This window comes from Protopterus annectens, chromosome 2.part2 (genome assembly GCF_019279795.1).
Source record: "Protopterus annectens isolate FY-2018-M chromosome 2.part2, PAN1.0, whole genome shotgun sequence".
Taxonomy (NCBI): Eukaryota; Metazoa; Chordata; order Ceratodontiformes; family Protopteridae; genus Protopterus; species Protopterus annectens.
Genome location: NC_056730.1, coordinates 789,695,528 through 789,715,616, shown reverse-complemented (window position 1 = coordinate 789,715,616; position 20,089 = coordinate 789,695,528).

Sequence of the window (20,089 nt, the reverse complement as noted above, 5' to 3'; positions counted from 1 at the left end):
TGTCTTCTGAAGAGACACTGACATCAAGTTGTGAAGGGGACACAGATCAACACCCCTTGTTACCTGTAATAAAAAGAGAAAACCAGTACATTAATACGTGCACTACTGTGCTCTGCAGTACTATCTTGCAATATATGCTAATCTGTATACAATGCTGTCAGTATTACAGACTTGTTTAACCCCAAATCTCATATACTAGAACATGAGGACATCATTTTCTAACAAACATCTGTAGTTACTTGTAAATAAAAAGCTCTTTAACCAAGAATCTCATGAGCAACAATGATGTACACTGTGGACATCCATATGGAAATCTGTAATGTCCTGAAAATACTGTCAAATATATCAGTGAAGTCACATCTACAAGGCATAGGTATGATTCTAAACTGTGTTCATTTGGAAAATATCTGTGCAGTTGGCAATCATGCAGACAGTACATCAATCCAGCCAGTTGGCCTAGGATGGCACTTTTTCAAATACATTGCAGTAAATCTACATCTTTAACAAAACAGTGTTGTGCTTACCAAGAGCAGGTGCATGGCCACGTCTGATTCTTGATGGTACTGTGAAAATTTGAGGGAGAGGTACAGCACCACATGTTGCACTGTAGCAGGTTAATAGATCGAAATAGCTCACATAGCTACTGTGTTAATTGGTATCTTGGTCACAATCTGAGCATGAGATTCAAACTGCAACTAACCTCCTCCCCCCAAAAAATAATACCTGACACCAACATAAAACTACGTACTCCCAAACACACAGATTGCTGCAGTATTCCACTGCTGATCCAACTAAGCAGACCTGGAAGCTCTTCTTGAGTGGAAGCAGTGGCAGACACATCCACAACATACCATGTGATGGATGCCTGGAAGCTGTCCTGTGTTCCTAGGTTTGCCAGGAATTCCTCAGTGGCTGATAGTGGTTGTTCCACTGCAGGCCTTCAACCAGTGACACCTCAATTCCTGGCCACATCTGCTTCTTTTCTGTGTGCATCTTTGGTCATATTGTTGGCATGATGTTACACCCCCTGGACAGCAGGAGTTGATGGTGTTCACACAAGGCCTCCAGGATGATGTCATTTTCAGCATCTGTAAAAGGGGCCCGGCATTGGGGATATATATTTCCTGAAAGACAACAAAATGGGAACACATATCAGGATCACAAACATAGGAGTACAGTATGTAGAGATACAGCAGCGACAGATGGCTTCCAGTATTCTCTGATTGATTACACATCTCATATAAAACACTATGCAAACATGGTAAGGGTGTGGCTGCAACTATGATAGTACCAGTAGGCAGATATTCCCATTTGTGCCATGACAGATACTGATGTATGATCACACACCCAACACAGGTGTCCATTAAAGTGTGGCCCCTAAGTGTAAACCCCCCTTATAATATATAAAAACAACAGTGCCAAACAAATAACAGTGTAGTATTACATCTGCTATCAAGGGAAATTTCCAGGAGACTGGTATACCCTTACTGTACTCTAGTTCCTCTGTAGGTGTAATGCATTTGGACATCAATGAAATGTTATTATTGCTGCTCTAATAAAGGCTTAATTATCTAATCCCCACCCATTCCCCTTAAGTATATTGGCACCTACACATCCTGTTGGAAGCAAAATGTTACATACCTGATGGAGTTCAATAAAAGGTACAGATATGTAAATGTTATGCTGAAGAGTTCATCCTGTGAAGTAACTCTCATACACAATAGTTGTCCTAGCTAGCCATTTGCCTTTTTAACATAGTTCTCATTATCAAGTGTTTGCCTCTGAACCAATCTGTGCTTCTGAAATGATAGTTGCAGCCAACCCAGCTGATTTGTAGTATAATCAGCAAATTCTATGCAACCACTGAATAGGATATAAGGCCTCAATGCCAATCACAATGCCTTTCTCATATGTTGGGTTGGAAATTACTGGAGTATAGATACTACATCATGGCAGAGCGAATGTCTGTAGCCACTACCTTTTACATACAAATGTGTGTGCTACAGGCTGAAGCTGAAGGTGATGCTACAGGCAATAGGCATAGGCAGACAGGGTGAACACTTTGCAGGACAAGTTTTAAGGGTAAGTGTGGGACCTGTGGCAGCCTTGTTTTATAGGCAGAGCCAGATTGAGGGTACCCATCCCACTGGGAATTAAGATATGTGTTTCAGGTAAGTGTGTTAGCCAACAGTATTAGTAACACAGTACAAGGCAAAATGTTTGGTGTGTTCTAGATAAATGTAGGTGGTACATTAACCATGAGGTTACACAGCTGGACAACTGCCAAGTCACATGTTATGTCATGGTAGAGCCCTGTTCAGTATGTGTTGGCAACCGTTCATCTAGCTCAACCTCCATATATGTATGTTATAGGCACAGCTGTGGTTGCATGTGATATTACCAGCAAATCACTGTGGGCTGCAGTCTGATATTACTGGGCCACAATTTCAGTACACAATTGAACATCCTCTGGGAATTCAGGCTAATGAGTGTCTTGACATTCTCTGCACTTTCCAGTGTTGTACTAGGACTAGTTAAGAGTTGTCCTCTCTGTATGCTTATGACGTCTATTATTTAGATGCAGACATTCCAACTGTACTGCTTTGGGTGGATAAATAGGTGATGAGACAGACATATATATCACAATTTATAATATTGATGTGCACATACATGCATTTTCATTGCTAGTCAAAGCTGTAATTCAACCCAGGACCATGTGTAGCAAAAAGTAATATTCTCAATGCATTTTACAGACTGAGCTACACACTCACTGTTATTACAGGTGTATTTTTACATGTTGTAGTTCTCATTGCCCAGTTAACTGCTGTGAAATACTACACTTACATCTATTATTATGTGTATGGTTTTAAAGTACTATATTTGTATACCATAGTCCCAGTTAAAAACCTATTTTCCATTAATGTTTTAGCAAGTGTGTTCTTACATGTTGTGTATATAATTGCATTGTTACTTGCTATTAGACACCTGAATTACATCTAAGCTTATGTATGCAGCTTTATAGTGATGTATTTCTGTACTAGAATGCCAATTACTGTACTAATTTTTTATTAATCTCCTAGCTGATTTGGGTCTATATTACCATGTCGAAAGACATGTTCACTGTACACGTCTTAATCGATAAAGTAATATCAACTTGTCTAAAACCTGAATGGCCAAGTCAGTAATTTTTTTTCCCAGGGGAAAAAAATGACTCAGCCATACAGAAAAAAAATGCACTTTCAAACCCTGCAATGTGGGGGAGGGGCGTTGCCCCCCACACCTCCCCTAATTAAATATACCAACTCCGAGATTGCACTGCAGTGGGGAAAAGGGCAAATCCCCGATGATGGCTAAGTGATTGTTTTCCCCTGGGAAAAAATTTGCTGACTCAGCCATTTAGAGTTTTAGACAAGTCGATATTACTGTGTCGATTAAGATGTGTTTGGCAAACATGACTTTTGACATGGTAATATAGACCCGCTGATTTGCATGGTGTGGCGCAATGTACATCATCGCTTCAACACAATTAATGACGGGAACTTGAGCATTACTCTGTTTTTAATAAAACACCTATGTTAATTAGCAGCTGTGTGGATTGGTGAGTTGATACACTGTTCTGCAGATGCAATGGTCCTGGGCCCAAAATAGTACTTTTTGAATGTAATTAATATTTTGTTCAAAAGCATATATCAATGTAGCACTATTTAGCATAGCTAAGAGACGAGGCGCATCATGTCAAAAAATCTTTAAGAAAAAGAAAAATGGGGAGATAGGACAGAGGTGAAATGGGGTGCAAACAGGGGGAAAACATAGTGAAAGGCAGGTAGGGATGTGCAGGATGGGAGTAGGATAGAACCATAGCTATCCATTTCTTCAGCAGCAACAACTGTGCATTTTCACAGATTTTTTTAGCTGAATTTGGAGTATCACACCCAAAGAGGGGTGATGACAATATAAGTACATTGTCAATCCAGTTGGACCAAATTACATGTGCCCATTGGACACGTGTGAAATGGAGAGCTAAGTATGGAACAATTGTTTTTGGGACAGGTGCCCAGTTGTTTTTTTTTTTGTTTGTTTGTTTGTTTTTTTGTTTTTTAAGGTGAGAATGGAATGTTGGGGAAGGAACATAGGTACATGTGGGGGAATTATGTTTGGTAGGTGAGGAAGCTTTTGCAGGCAGAAAAGACAGACAAGACAGCAGACAGGGCTGGTGTATGACTCAAGATGGGGGTGAACACCTTGGATGTGGAGGGTGTTGCAGAATCCCAAACCCATCAGCATCACACTCAGCAGCAGTGCGACTCAAGTTCTCACCCATGGGACTTTCAGCCCTTATCCTTCACTGCCCATGTGATAGCAGTGGTGGATGCTGACATCCGGGGTGAGGCCACCCCATAGGATGGACAAGCATGCTCTCCATCCAAGGTAGGCATGCATCAACAGTTCTGCACAGCAAAGCATGCACCATACCTGGCAGTTCCCCATGGGTGACAAAATCACCCTCTCCACCTCCGCTCCCAGGCTGGGACCCAACCCCAGTCTGTGGAACAGAATTACCCGACTCTGCAGGTAGTGCAGGTGCAGCACAGAGGGCACCATGAGGCTGCAGCCCAGATGTGCTGATCCCCAGTGCCATGGCCGGGGGAGCCAAGGTAGGTAGATCACCAAGAACTGGCCTACTCTGTTGTGCTGTAGTAAATTAATTATAAACAAATGTTAACAAAAGAAGTAACCAACAAATGTTAGTATTAACATAATGGAAGATAATATTGATTAATTGAATGACACACAAAGGAGTATTATTAGGAACACAACAATAAATAACAGTAAGGAAAGTATGCTAAAAGCAAACCAATATGAAATATACATATGGCAAACATAGCAGTTAGTTACAAATAATATATTAGTATCAAATTATAATAATAAACAACATAAATTAAAGAAGAAAAGGGGTTGGGAGTGAGTGAACAACGTACCATTAGTAACTTTGCAGGTAATATTACTACAGAGACTACTAATACATGCTTCTACAGATGTGCAATTTCAGTTGTGACTACAGTGACTGCAATTTTTGTTTAGATGATGTTGCATGTACATACCTCTCAACCTGTTAGCATGGGACAGTATGGGCCAAGCACTAACAAATGCTAGTACAATGGCTCAGCTACAGGGAACTGTTTTACATAGCATGCTCAGACATTGCTAACAAGGTGTTCTATAAATAGACTTGTCAATAAACTGCATTCCAAGTGTGATGCCCTACCACTGGCCCAGTAATCAAGGAGCCTCAATCCTCACCACTGGCACCAGTGGAGGTTGTACATAGTGAGGATGGGAGGAACACACACAGTATTTCCAGATGCAGCTCTCTGCATCAAGTGCAATTTCCCTTAAGAGCACACAGAGACCACAGTCAACCTGGGACTGGTTTCTCCCCCTTTCTCCAGATCCCCAATAAGACTCCCCACTGGCACAGCTATAGAGTTGAGATCTCAGCTGAGTGGCCAAGCCAAAACCTCCAGCACCCTCTCTGTCCAACCAGTGCTCTGTGTCCCTTCCCAAATAGCTGGCACACATACACATTTTGAGGTTTGATTTATACACACACACACACGCACCCCTGGGAAATGCCAGCAAAGGTTTACTATCTGTGCTCCCTTTTTCCCAGACTATAAGGTAGTTATCACTGTCACCAACCATCTCCTTATCATCCAATTTAAGGTCATTAACAAAGGGTGTCCAAACTCACTATGTAATGTTACTATCACTACAAATGGTAGTTTGACCAAGAGCAAGACTATTAGGAGTGGCCTACACAGTGTCACCAAATAAATATGCAAGTACTCTCAGAGCTTAGATATGTCTAGACAGACCAGTCACAATGAAGGGTTTAAACATATGTAATAATAAATAATAAAAGACCAAGACAATACTAAATATACATTTACAGTAACATCAGAGTTCAAAATTACCAGAAATATTTAAAACAATATTTTAGGATAGTCTCAAATAAAAGAAAAAACATCTAGATTAAGCTTTTCCATATTCCTGACAATATTGAAAAGAATTATACTGTACCCTAGTACACTTACTTAATTAGAGCAGCAAGGCAAATGTGATGAGTGGATCTTGATGTTGTCAGCTCAAAGACAGAATACAGAATGCAGAGTCTCTCTCAGAAACGTCTTAAATTAATATCTCAGATATTACTGCTGGGATAGCTTGCAGAATGACATAATTTCTTGTCATCTGACTCTATCCCAGGTAAACCTCCCATTGCTGAAAGCTGGCGGTATTTAGCATCTCCCTGTGAAAATACATACACAAGGGCTTTCCCTCATATATTTGCAGATCCTGAAATTCATAAAACAATAAAAAACTTCCAAAACAATACAGAAAACTTCTCAGCACAGACATTGTGTCTGTTGCTGCACTGAAACTGAAAGATAACATATTTTTATTGTGTGGCCATAAAGTAATTTAATTTCAGCTATTTTTCTGAAGTTAACCTTCTGTATCCTGGTTTCCACTGTCAAAATATATACATTTAAACAGCTACAATAGTGTATGTACATTTCTGTTCTATTCCAGTAGGGTACAGTGTAGATCCATTTCAAGCACAAGCACTCCACAAAATATCTCTTCAGCACACGTCTGTACAAATCATCTTATATGACATACATCAAAACAATAGTGAGTGCAGGAGCGAAGCAGAGTCCAAAGAATCCAAAAATATTCAAAGAACTTTTATTCAAGGTATAATACTGCAGTCAGATAAGCGCTTTCACTCAAAATGAGCTTCATCAGATCACATAGCTACTACCCATACTTCCTATATATGCATGAATGATAGTCACTATTAGCCTATCACCTACAATACTCAATTAAGCTAAAAACAACACAATTATGTATGCATATAGAAAAAACATGTAAAAATATGTGAAAAATAATAATGATAAAAAACATATATATAAAAATGATAAATATGACATACAGTTCTAACACATTTGTAACACAAGCATCTTATATGAAGCATGTTGACATTCACAAATGACACATAACTATTTACAAAATTCCAGACAGCTGTGCTAGCAGTATCTCTCTTTGTCACACTTCTATATAAATCATTTTGATATTCACAAATTACATATAATTATTTATAAAATTCCAGATAGCTGGGCTGGCAGTATCCCCCTTTATCACACCAAATAATGTCATGTATCTTATAATCAATGGCCAGTCATATTGGGCACTAGTCATTACAGTCTTCAAAAGTATGACAGTTGAGAGGTATGTTAATGTAACTTAAGTACACTAGACAGCTGGTTACTTGTCATCTGGCTGCCATAGGATTATAATCCACAAGTAGTGACTGCAGGAATTATGTGCACTTTATTTCAATATCATGAATTCTCAAAACACTATTTTCCTTTCTGAGTTTTATTGCAACATTTTGTGTGAAACCCTACTCTACATGCATGCATAGCTGTGTGTGGTATCACATTGGAAACCAAATGCAATGAACAAATGAATAATGAGTACTTTAGTCAGAGTCAAAATAAACTTTATTGCCATTTAGAACTACATGCATGTAGCCTAAATGGAATTTTGTGCATCAGCTCAATTCTTGAGATTACAAAGGAAAGTAAAACAACACATACAAGTAGAGGAATAAACATAACTAATAAATACAGTACTACTCCCAATACACACAAGAAAGAGTGGAGACATTTACCAACACTCATATACGATAAGAACACCCTCCCCTGAGTTAACTTAACTACCCTATTTAATGTAAAACAAAACACGCTGCAGATTGAAATGCCTAAGTTATTTGTCTAATATTGCACTTGAGTGAATTAAATAATACTGACAATGGATATAATAAATACATATTGCACTCACTTGGAATATATGTAAGTATAAATTGCACAAATACCTAAAAATTGACTTATTATGTGTCCAGACTCCTGGGACTAGTGCCCAGGTTCAGAAGACTAATTACTGTAGGGTAGAAACTGTCACTGAATTTTGTAGTCCTGCAGTGGATGCTACGATATGTCCTGCCCAATGTCAGATGCTTAAACAGCCCATGTGCAGGATGCATGTTGCCCTGCATTATTTAAGCTGTTACCTTCTCTGCACCCCTCACCACTCTTTGCAGCACCTTCCTTTCTGTAACTGTGTAGCTTCCAAACCACACTGTGAAGTTGCAGGTGAGGATGCTTTCCGCTTCAACTCTATAGAAGGTGGAGAGAATATGAGGAGGAAGCTTAGCTTTTTTCAGCCTTCTTAAAAAGTGGAGGCATTGGTGCAATTTCTTGACTGACTACGAGAGACCCTCTGATATGTATAGTCCCAGGCATTTTGTACTCTTAACTCTCTCTACACTCTCACTATTGATCCTGAGCACTAGGTGATTTGTTCTCTTTTTCCTGAAGTCAATGATAATCTCTTTGATATTGCTTACATTCAGGTCAAGGTTGTTCCCCTTGCACCAACTGATCAGAGATACCATCTCCTCTCTGTACTCCCTTTCATCCTTGTTTGTGATGAGCCCCATGACTGTGGTGTCATCAGCAAACTTGATGATATGGTTAGACTTGTGCTTACCATAGCAGTCATGGGTCAGGATGGTAAATAACAGTGGGTTGAGAACACATCCCTGTGGAATCCTGGTGTTAATTGTGATGCACTTTGATGTATTCTTACCTGAACACACCCTCTGTGGTCTCTCAATTAGGAATTAGGACCCAGTTACACAGATATTTACTGATTCCTAAATGTGCCAGTTTTTCTATCAGATGCATTGGTACCACTATATAAAATGCAGAGCTGAAGTCTATGAACAGCATCCTTACATAATTGTCTTTGCCCGTTAAATGCTCAAGGGAGATGTGTAGTGTTAGTGCTACTGATATGGCATCAGCTGTGGAATACAGTAGTCATCAAAACACAACACCATTTTAAATTTTATTTATAATGTTCCTTTAAATCTAGCATTTAGGCACATGGATAGCAGCCCAGGACTTCAGTTACCTTACCCATATACCATATTCCCTGCCTTGATATACTGCATTATTTCAGACAGAATGAGCAGAACACAGGCTTAAACCTTACTCTGTTTATTGCGCTACATGCATTTCAGACATTTGTGGCAACATTCTTTATTCATTAACATTTAACAGTTGACTGATGTCAGATTAGAATACACATGCAGTGATTACAGTAATAATGACATTTTTTTATTTGAAAACATTACATATCAAAGCACAACCACCCTCTAGATTTCATTGATTAATGTTTCTTCAAGTCTGGCATGTAGACCATGGATAGTTGTGAAAGACCTCTAATAGATAACTCTTATACCCTATCCATTAATTGAGTGCAACCTACAATATATTTCTGACAATGGGCAGACCAGAACAGTGACTCTTAATACTGGTAGACCACAACATTAACTGAAGTCTGGAAGGTATACTGCATAGTACTGCATGTTTATCTGATTTAACTTGCTCTACCATTTCAGGAAGGCAGTGATACATTGCTAAACATGTTGCAGGTATGTCATATCTGACTGTTAAGACTGCAAACTCTGTAACTAATTTATTATAAGATTATATTATGCATTATATTATTACTTTGATGTTTCTATACTTACCATACTCTCAACTCATCATGGCCAGACACGCTGCATGGGACTGGGCATTGCAAGCCCTCTCATCTGCAGCTGCTGAAAGAGAAGCAAACCATTATGCATACCAGTTTTGCACAGATTCAGCTTGTATAATTTTAAGGTACTGGCAACTATACTTACATATTTGTGGGGTCTGCCCAGCTCTTGCCTGTGGGACCCAGGTGTCCAAGGTTCCTCTCTTCCTCCACTTCAGGTCATCGTAGTGATGATGACACTGCTCACCAGTGCAGGGGATTCCAGTTGCACTGGTAAGTTTCCCAGCCAAATGATTCCAGGCATCAGACTTACATTCTGAGCCTTGGTAATCACCCTGCAGCAACCAAAGTTCATAGACTTTCACCAGGAGTCCAGCAAACACTTTGGACTCCTGCACAACCCACCTCTGTGCCTAAAAGTGTGCTCCCTGTCCAACACCACCAGGCATATCAAAAGCCAAGTGAAGACTCCAGTGCATGGTCTGAAATTCCTGCCTATTGGGCTTTATATAGGTTGCATTCCTACCCTCAGATGTCACACTGTAACTTTCAAAAAAGCACTGTGTCATTTAGCTTCACCCAAACTCGCACAAACCATTTCAGCAAAACCAAGCATCATGCAAACTTGCACAAGCCATGTTTAAGCATAGCTTAGCAATGTGCAAACATTGTAGACTGTTGACCATGTTTAAGTGGTGATTAACATCACACAGCTTTTATAAATGAAACAATTATTTTTAATTTTAAATTAAACTGTTGTTTCAGTAACCTGACACATTTTCACAGCAATAAATGTAAAACATATGACTGGTTAGGAATTGAACCGAGGACCTACTCCACTATAGGTCATGACTCAACCTATCTAGCTACTTAATTAGTACGGAGAAGTGATATATCTTCAGATATACTACTAAGATTCCTCTCAGCATTGTGCAGCAAAGCTGCTCGGGTATGCTCGTTGCTAAGCACAGCACTACTATGACAATTAAATACATCTGGTTTCAATTTTTAGATGTCTGACTGCATTGCTAAGCACTGTGCCACTCTGTACTTACATGGTTAGACCAAAAAAAGTTTAAAAAAACATTACAATTGATTACATCCAGTTTCTATTTTTACATATATAGCAGATGACAGGTGCATATGTATAAGCACAGCTTGGCATCACTAAGCACCGCGCCACACCACACAATCAACACATAAAAATAAAAAATAAATAAAATACTCTCCTGTACTTACTACCTGTCCAGACATTTTCTGGACAGTCCACAAGTATGGGACAGTCTCTACACTGCTCCTTGCATGGATTTAATATCTGTGTTAATGTCACCTCCCTCAGCAGCGCGTCATAATTAATATGTATGACGCGCTGCCAGTGAGGAACCATGGCCGTCTACAGGGATACATTCTGTGAAGACTCTACACAGAGCCTACACAGATTTTATTGTATCCTGGGGAGTGTGTTTGAAGTTACAGGTGATAAAGTTTGCAGATTCAAGTAGCTTAGGGGTTGGTTACAGTGAAGTTGTTGTTATACTGTGGAAAGATTGTTTCATGCCGTTTGCACTATAGCACAGGTAAAGTACCCATACTCACATGTTTTACCTTCATGTTTTTTCTGTATTTGTACTTTTCTCTCCCCCACCCTCCTTCTCACTATCCTTTATGTATATATATATATATATATATATATATATATATATATATATATATATATATATACACACACACACACATATATATATATATATATATATGTTTTTTTTATATATATATATATATATATTTTGTTTCTCTCCATTTCATTCACATTTATATGCAGCAGTTTTCAGAGCAACACCCCTACCATCCTCTAGACCTGTGACCCAACTACCTAGTGGCTACTATACCATTGCCACCAAATCCAAATTTAAAGATGCCCCTAACTGTCTTATGGCCTCCACTGCCCTAGCAGCACCAGCAGAGGTCACTGTCATTGGTCTTGCCCAAAAATATCTTGTAATAATACTTGCAGCAGCAGCAGCAACAGTAGAAGTGACACATATCTCACCCAACTGCAACTGGAGGAGACGGTGGGAGACATTATTGCTGAGTGTCTGGATGCCAAAATTGTCCATCTTGAGACATTTCCCTGATGACTCATGGAGCCATATTGCTGCCCCTCATTGTCATTAACATCAGAGACAGGGCCCAGTATTGATGGAGACAATAGCAAGAATAATCTTTCACTGGCTCACAACTCTCTGGGAGTGCTGCTGTACACCCTATCCTATCCAGCATGCAAGTATTTCCCTCCCTTTTATGTCTATGCCTACCACTGTTTCTTGCCCAGTCCTCCCCATCAACATTGTCTTTCCTCTATGTGTTGGTGGCCCCTTCTGAATTGCTTCTCATCACTGATTCAGTTAGTACCACAATCCCAGTTTTGTTTGTTCTATATGTTTCTTAGTGTGCTCCTAGTACTTACCTTAACCCTCTTTCCTTCCTCTTATTTCCCATACTACCCTTTCCAACATACATTCTCTTCATATATATATATAAAATGAGCACTTGACACATCCAGAAAAACAAATCATTCCTTCCCTACTCCCATTCTGCTAATTCCTTAATTCCTTACATAATTTTATACCATCTCCTTGCATACTTCATTTTACCATTTTCCTATCTTTCCATTTCCAGCCTTTAACTGGATCAGAAAAACAAATCAGCATACCAAAAGCTTCCCTACTCCTTAAGACTGCCACATAACTTCTTCTTGCCTGTACTGTGTTGCCATGATTTAGCAGTACACCATTGAGACTGACGAATGGCAGAAGAGCACTGCTGGTGTTTGGACTTTATTGCCAAACATGTTCCTACTCACTCTTTCTGCAGTCCATTCTGTAGCCACGAGAAAGACATTTAATGAGACATCGATTATGTTCTCTTGCTTAACCACACTCATTGTTAACACACATCAGGGCTTACCAGGCTCCCTATTATATGATCGAAAATGCATTCTTTCGAATGTGTCTTAATCGAACTTGAAAGCACGAAACGGCAAAATACCGAAACGGCATATAAGCGAATTCTTTCCCTGGGAAAGAAGTCTCTTGGCCACCTTCATTATTTTGCCGTTTTCGTCACTGTAGTGCAATCTCAGAGTTGGTATATTTAAGTAGGGGGGTGTGAGGGATTGCGGGGTGTGGGGAGTGAAGTCCCCACTTTATGTAATGTTTTAAAGTTTTTTTTTTCTTTTTTGGAACAGGAAAAAAATTGCTGTTCTAAATGGTCAGGATTGTAAGCTTTCACTTACATGGGGTCGGTAAATCAGTGTTCGCTTTTTTAAGCATTCGCTGATTTAATATAGACCCACTTAGCATGCATACACACAGTAAACAGAGGTCTGATCCTGATCGTAACCATACTGTTCCAGAATCTGAGAGTCTGTTTTACAAATCTCTGTGACATCTGTAAGGTGTATATAAAATTGGATCAATACCAAAATAATGATATTTAAAATTTTAAACAACACCTTACTAAGATGTATCAATGGTAAAGCTGTTAAGTCATAAATAAATCATATATAGTCAACATTTCAATTTGGAAATGCTTCATTTAAACAAGATTATATTCTATTCAAACTGTTTAAAGTAATTTACAATCATCTAGAAGCATGTATTGTATCAGACAGCCAAGTTATTTTTGATATTACCCAATTATTTTCCTGAAATACCTTGCTGTCAGCCTTCAGTGACAAAAAACTATTTTGCTTTTTTACAGAGCAAAGCAAGTGAGGTCAAACAGCCATGCAGCACTTAAACAGAAAAACAGACAACTTACTTTACTGGCCACTCATCATTTCATTTTCTCACTTGACAAGCCTTTCTTGAATAGCTCTGAAAGTGTCAGAGTAATCTAAGTGCTATTATAAAACCACAAGAGTGGGTCAGGCAGCATTTCATATGCTCATAATTCCAAGGACATTCAGTGCACATACACAAAAGAAATTTTCTGAACAAACTGATATCTGTATTATCTATATTGCAGTGCAAATTTTGTCTGAAATCCTGTTTTCTAAGAACATGCTATGATGTGGCACTTTGCTGAAATAAAACTCGCTTATTAGTGATATATTTGAAATAGTTTAGGTCTAAAATTTGATTTTTTCATTATAAGATAATAGCATGCATGTTGATCAGCCTGCTATAGATCTGTTAATGAGTCTTGTTAATATATTCTGGCTATTGGTGGAAGAAATATGTATGCCAGAACAAATTAGTTCACCATTCAACAGAACATAGTCCTATAAGGAATGCAATACAGTATAATATGATATAGTTAGAAGCCAGCAGGATGAGCATATGGGGCAATAACACAGTAGTTACTAGCACTATAGAGACAAATATATATATATATATATATATATATATATATATATATATATATATATATATATTTATATATATATATATATGGGTGTTGTGTAATTTATTCCTGTATACATTTCTTCACCTGCTGAAATGCTGATGTTTTTCATCAGTGATAGAGTTGATTGAATTATTTAACAGTTGAACTGCATTAGATTGACAAACTCACTGCCGATTATTCATTATAAACTCATAGTTATAATCTTTTTATCTAATTATATATATATATATATATATATATATATATATGTGTGTGTGTGTGTGTGTGTGTATGTATGTTTATACTTTTACACATCAAAGTACACAAATCTTAAATGTTTAAAGATCAATCCCAAAAGACTCATAGCCAAAACACTGAAAAAACAAAAACATTCATGTTTTTTTTTTTGCAGGAGACAAGGCCCCTGCACCCCCATGTGATGGCTGTACCCCCAACCCCCTGCTAATTATGTATACCAATTTTGAGATCATTCTATGCTGAGGAAATAGCAAATTCCCTGATCTCCACTGTGCACAGTCTTGCATGGATGCAAATGAGTTTCAATCACTTCTGCCGGGGTTAAACGTTCAGGATTATCAACGTTTGGCTGTATTTTAAATATTTTACATATACATTAAAAATGTAATTAATTTAAGTGTCAATCTAAGGATACAACAACCAGTGACACTATTTATTTTATTTATGAATTTGAATTTTGGTCAACAGGTTCATTCTTCTGAGCGTAGATATATATATATATATATATATATATATATATATATATATATATATATATATATATATATAGATAGATAGATATATAGACTGGATCTAGGGAGAAACCTACGAAATAAATGGAAAACAATATAAGGACAGCACAGATAGTCAAAATACTATATATATATATATATATATATATATAGATAGATATATAGACTGGATCTAGGGAGAAACCTACGAAATAAATGGAAAACAATATAAGGACAGCACAGATAGTCAAAATACTTGATTGGTAGTCGCAGGTAAAATGAATATTGACTAAACAAAATACTGTATTGCAAGGAAAAAATACATAGCAGATGTGAAAAGCAAATAAAATGTATAACAGCTAAAATCAAATGGAATAAATAAAGCACAGAATAACAATTCAGACAGGGAGTTAAAGATAAAACAATATAGCTAAACTGTATAAAGCATCCACATGGATATGAAGATATGATGCAGAAAATCATTTTCAACATATTTGTTGGATATGAGGTAGGAAAGTATTACACAGGGTTATATCTAATGTGAAATGCATGTCATCAATATTTTGATGATGTGTAGCATGGGTGTTAGGGATGTTGGCCATTAAGGCCAGAAATCATAGAGATGCACTTCCCAGTGGTCCAAGGCTTGTATCCCCTAGCAAGAACACACCACTGAGCAAAGAAGAATTGGAAAAATGTGTATAGCAAGCTGAGATATACCCAGAAGTAAAAGCAGAAGTGTTAGTAAGAAAGATATAGACAGAGAGAGATTCTCCCTTAAATTACCATGGAAAGGTAAGCTTTTAAATACATTGAAGAGTCAATAGCCATGCAGTCCAAGAAGAAAAAAAAACAATGGCAATAGAAAGGAATATGGAAACTGCAGTCTTGTATCAGTGTATGAGGCAGTTGTCATCTTCAGTAAAGCTTTTCAAACACATTTGTAAGGAAATGTTCAAAATCTGTGAAAAATTAATTTAATCTTCCATGGCATACATAACATAAACTGGCTAGATGTTAAAAATAAACAGGTATATAGAATCCTGGTCCAGAATAATTTTTATCATATCATATCTGACCACAAGAGGAACATTCCCTTTTCCAGGATCTCAGCCCTGCTTGATACTCTCATCATTAACTCCAGCCTGTTTAATACTTTTAATCATTAATATACTTACAGATGCCTTGTCATAGCATTATTGTACAATGTGTTCAGGTATCACTGTTCACTGATCTCTTTCTAGTCTTAAAAAATATATGGTACTAAGATAAAGGCCAAAGTAGTTTCAGGGAGATCATTTCCAAATATCAAATAAACCTCTCTATTGATTGAAAGGGTCTGTATTATCTAGTCGAAAAACTGAAATGTTGACTAACCTTTCATCGACACATATGTGTCAAACCTGCACTTCAGCGAATGGCCAAAGCATCAATTTCTTTCCAAGGGAAAGAAATCGGTTGGCCGTTTTATTAAATCTGCCCTTTTCCCAACTGTAGTGCAATCTCGGAGTTAGTAGATTTAGTTGGGTGGGGGGTGTGGGGGGCAAAGTGTTTGTTATAATGTGTCGTGCTTAGTTGGCCTACCGATTTCTTTCCCTTGGAAACAAATCAATGATTTGGCTGTTCGCTGAAGTGCAGGTTCAACACATGTGTCGATTAAAGGTTAGTCAACATTTCGGTTGTTTGACTAGATAATATAGAACTGGCTGAAACAGATAATATGGAATGGTACAGCTTTCTTCAGGAAATCCAGTCTATTGCTTTTTATTTATTCCTTAATCTGACTGCACCAATTAAAGATACACTTTTTCTTTCCAGTGTAAGATGGCATAGGAGAAATAATTGCCCCTGGCTTCTATTGGCCTTAATTTTTTTTCAAAGAAAAAGACTATACCTGGGGTGATCAAAAATGAGATCCACAGATCTTAGATAATGTCCAGTAGTATTATTCAATTAAAAATAATAGGATTTCTTATAAAGCAGTGAAAGCAGCATGCATTAGATCAACATAAACTACTAAAGGCCATCCCAAACAATATTGAAAAGCCATTAGAGACTTTACAATTGATCTTACTAATAAGGCTAGCAACTGTGAATGGACTTTTAATATTTCTCTAATCAGTCTTACTAATAAACATAGCTCACAAATCATAGCCTCTGTATCTTAAATAATGCTCCCTCGCTCCCATAAATGCTTTTACATAACCTCTGCCATTTTTAACACTTAGGATGATAGGATCATAGGAGATTACTAGACTATCGACCAGGAGGTCATTTTAAGCCTAGCCATTTCATCCCAATGTATTGCCATAGTTATGCTAGTCAATAGCCAAGCTTGCATTTAACAATGATTGCCCATGTCCAAGAGGGTTGTGGGCTCTATCCCTGGTAAGAATTTATGGTACCCCATCCACTTGTCCAGGTTCTTCTTGAAGAGTGTCATAGACGTGGTCTGTTTCACATGAATTGGTAGCCTGCTCCAAAGACATGGCAGTCACCTGGAGATAAAGCTGTCCCTCCAGCATGTGCTATTTAAGTCACAGGCCATATTTAGGTCCCTAGAATGGGTAGCCCTAGTCCCATTTGATTTACAGATTGCTGTGTAGGCCAGGCATAAGTCTCCCCTAAGAAGTCTGTATTATACAGAGTATATAGTGACAGGGACTTTAGTCAGTCTGTGTAAGGCGCATGCTGGATCCCCTTGACCTTCTTTGTTAGAAACCTCTGACAACACTCTAATTGCTGCAGGAGCTTAGTACAGTACATGCCAAAGCATTATACTCAATTATGTGTCAGATAAATGCCGAGTATAGAGGGGTTATAACTTCTTTTGCTCTCGAGGTGATGATTTTACTAATCAAGTATGCTATATAGAATGCTTTCTTTACTATAGTAGAGACATGGTGGTCGAAGTTAAGGTTGCAGTCAACTTGTCATTCCAGGTCCCTTACCACTTCATGGGTATTTAGGGTATTGTTGTTGATTTGATAGTATGAGGGGGCATTGTTTGTGCTGAAGGGAATGATGATGCATTTCTTTGCATTCAGTTTGAGACCATGGATAATATACCAGTCGGTGGGCTGCATGAGACCCTTTTGGAGTATACTGACATAATTTGGGGATTCAATGATCGCACTTAGTTTGCAGTAGTCTGCAAACTTGGTCAGCCACAACCCCTTAGTTTTGACCTGAACATCTGAGAAGTATATACCAAACACTAGGGGGCCCAGCACTGACCCTTGTGGCACACACTGGTAAGAGGTCTGTTGGTTGATGTGGAGTCACCCACTTTGATAGTGTCTGTCTGTTTTATGAGCCAGTTGACAACCCATCTTACAACATAGAGGTTTACATTCGGTATGCTAAGTTTATTGGTAATGCCCAAATGTGGGATTGTGTTAAAAGCCTTTTTGAGGTAGAGGTATGCTGTGTGCACAAATTTGCACTTGTCAATGGCCTTGGTCACATTTTCAAAGAAATCCACCAGATTTAGCAGGCAGGATCTGCCCTTCATGAAGCTGAATTGGGTAGGATCCAGGGATGAGAGGTCACCTATGTCTTTTTTTATGAGGACTGTGATGATACATTTCATGGCTAAGCTTCTGGTGTCATTCTATGGGGATCCAGTGTATGTCTGCCTGGGAAGACATGACTGACAGACCACAATGCTTTGCCAGAGATGGCCTGCACCTGTCACTCATGGGATTCATGATACTGGCTATGGCTCTTGCCACCCCTATAGTGCCTTTTTTAGGCAAGGTTCAAATGACAAGCTCACCACCATAGCAGGTATAAGCAAGCAAAATCTGAGGGTAATGCTACTCAGTGCTAGAAGTCTAAACCTCAAAATGCATTCACTCGAGACACTCTTTAAAATGGAGAATATCAACATCTGTGTAGTAACAGAGACTTGGTTCAAGGCTCCAGAGAGCACCCTTGCATTACCAGGCTATAACTCATACCACACATTTTGGCCACTTAACCTGGACCGAAACACTAAAGGAGGAGGACTGTCCATATTCATTAAGGATATCCACACCTCCAGCCTAGTTGCTCAACATAATGCATCTGAAATTATCCAAGTGAAACTAACACTGAGCAAGGCTGCAATCCAGGTTGTAGCTTGTTACATATCTCCCACCATGCCCCAGAATGCCCACTCCATATTTCTTGATGTACTGAGTGATATTAAGGTACAGCCAAATACCCTAATAATGGGCAATTTCAAGTACCCCACCAGCAACTAGGAAAACTACTCCTGTACTAACTCATTTGCTCAATGCTTTCTGGAATTCATAAATTCCAATGCCCTGGATCATCCTGGACCTGGTCATTACCAATATGGGCAATCAATGTTCCACGCCAGAGGTCAACTCCTCGCTGGTCAGATCTGACCACAAGTTAATCACCCTAGACATCAATATCCTGTCCCCACCCCCCATTAAGGAAACCACTGTTAAAAAACTTCTCAAAAGCCAATTTCATGCTTCTTAAGACAGAAGTGGCAAGCTTCATGACACCCATACAGATGGAAAATAGAGGTATGACTGCTGAATCCTATAAAAATACACTGTATAAGCACATACACAAGTGCATGGATTGTACCATCCTCAACAGAACCAAGATGCTATCCTCCAAAATAAGAAGCCAATCTGGTGGTCCCCTGCCATAAACAAACTCTACAACAGAAGAAAGAAGCTGTTGCAAAAAATAGTAAAATCCCCTGATTGCAGGAACTCCCTGGTCAGCCTCAGTAAGAAGGTGAGATCCCTCATAAAATCCTCCAATGCTAGTTACGAAAATAAAATTGCCACTGATTCTAAAGACAACCACAAAGCATTCTACAGCTATGTCAAGGATCTGAATGGTGGCACTCAGATCTGCTCTGAGATACAGCACAATGGCACTAGATATACAGAAACATTGATATTGTCAACATCCTGGCAGATAGGTTCAGTGCAAACTTCACCCCCCTCACCCCCCAAAGGGCCCATAACTACATCAGAAGAATGCAAAGCCCCTGTAATCATGGCTGCACAAGTAAAGACTGCACACTCTAAAGCCAAGAACACAGCATCCATGGGACCTGACAACATCCCAGGCTTTGTTCTGCATGAACTACAGAATGAACTGGCACTCCCCCTAAGTACCATGTTCAATCATAGCCTCACTTCAGGCTTTGTGCCTACTGAATGATGCACAGTGACGGTTATCCCACTCCACAAAGGGGGGTGCTACCATGGACCCAGGGAACTACTGCCCCATTAGCCTGACAA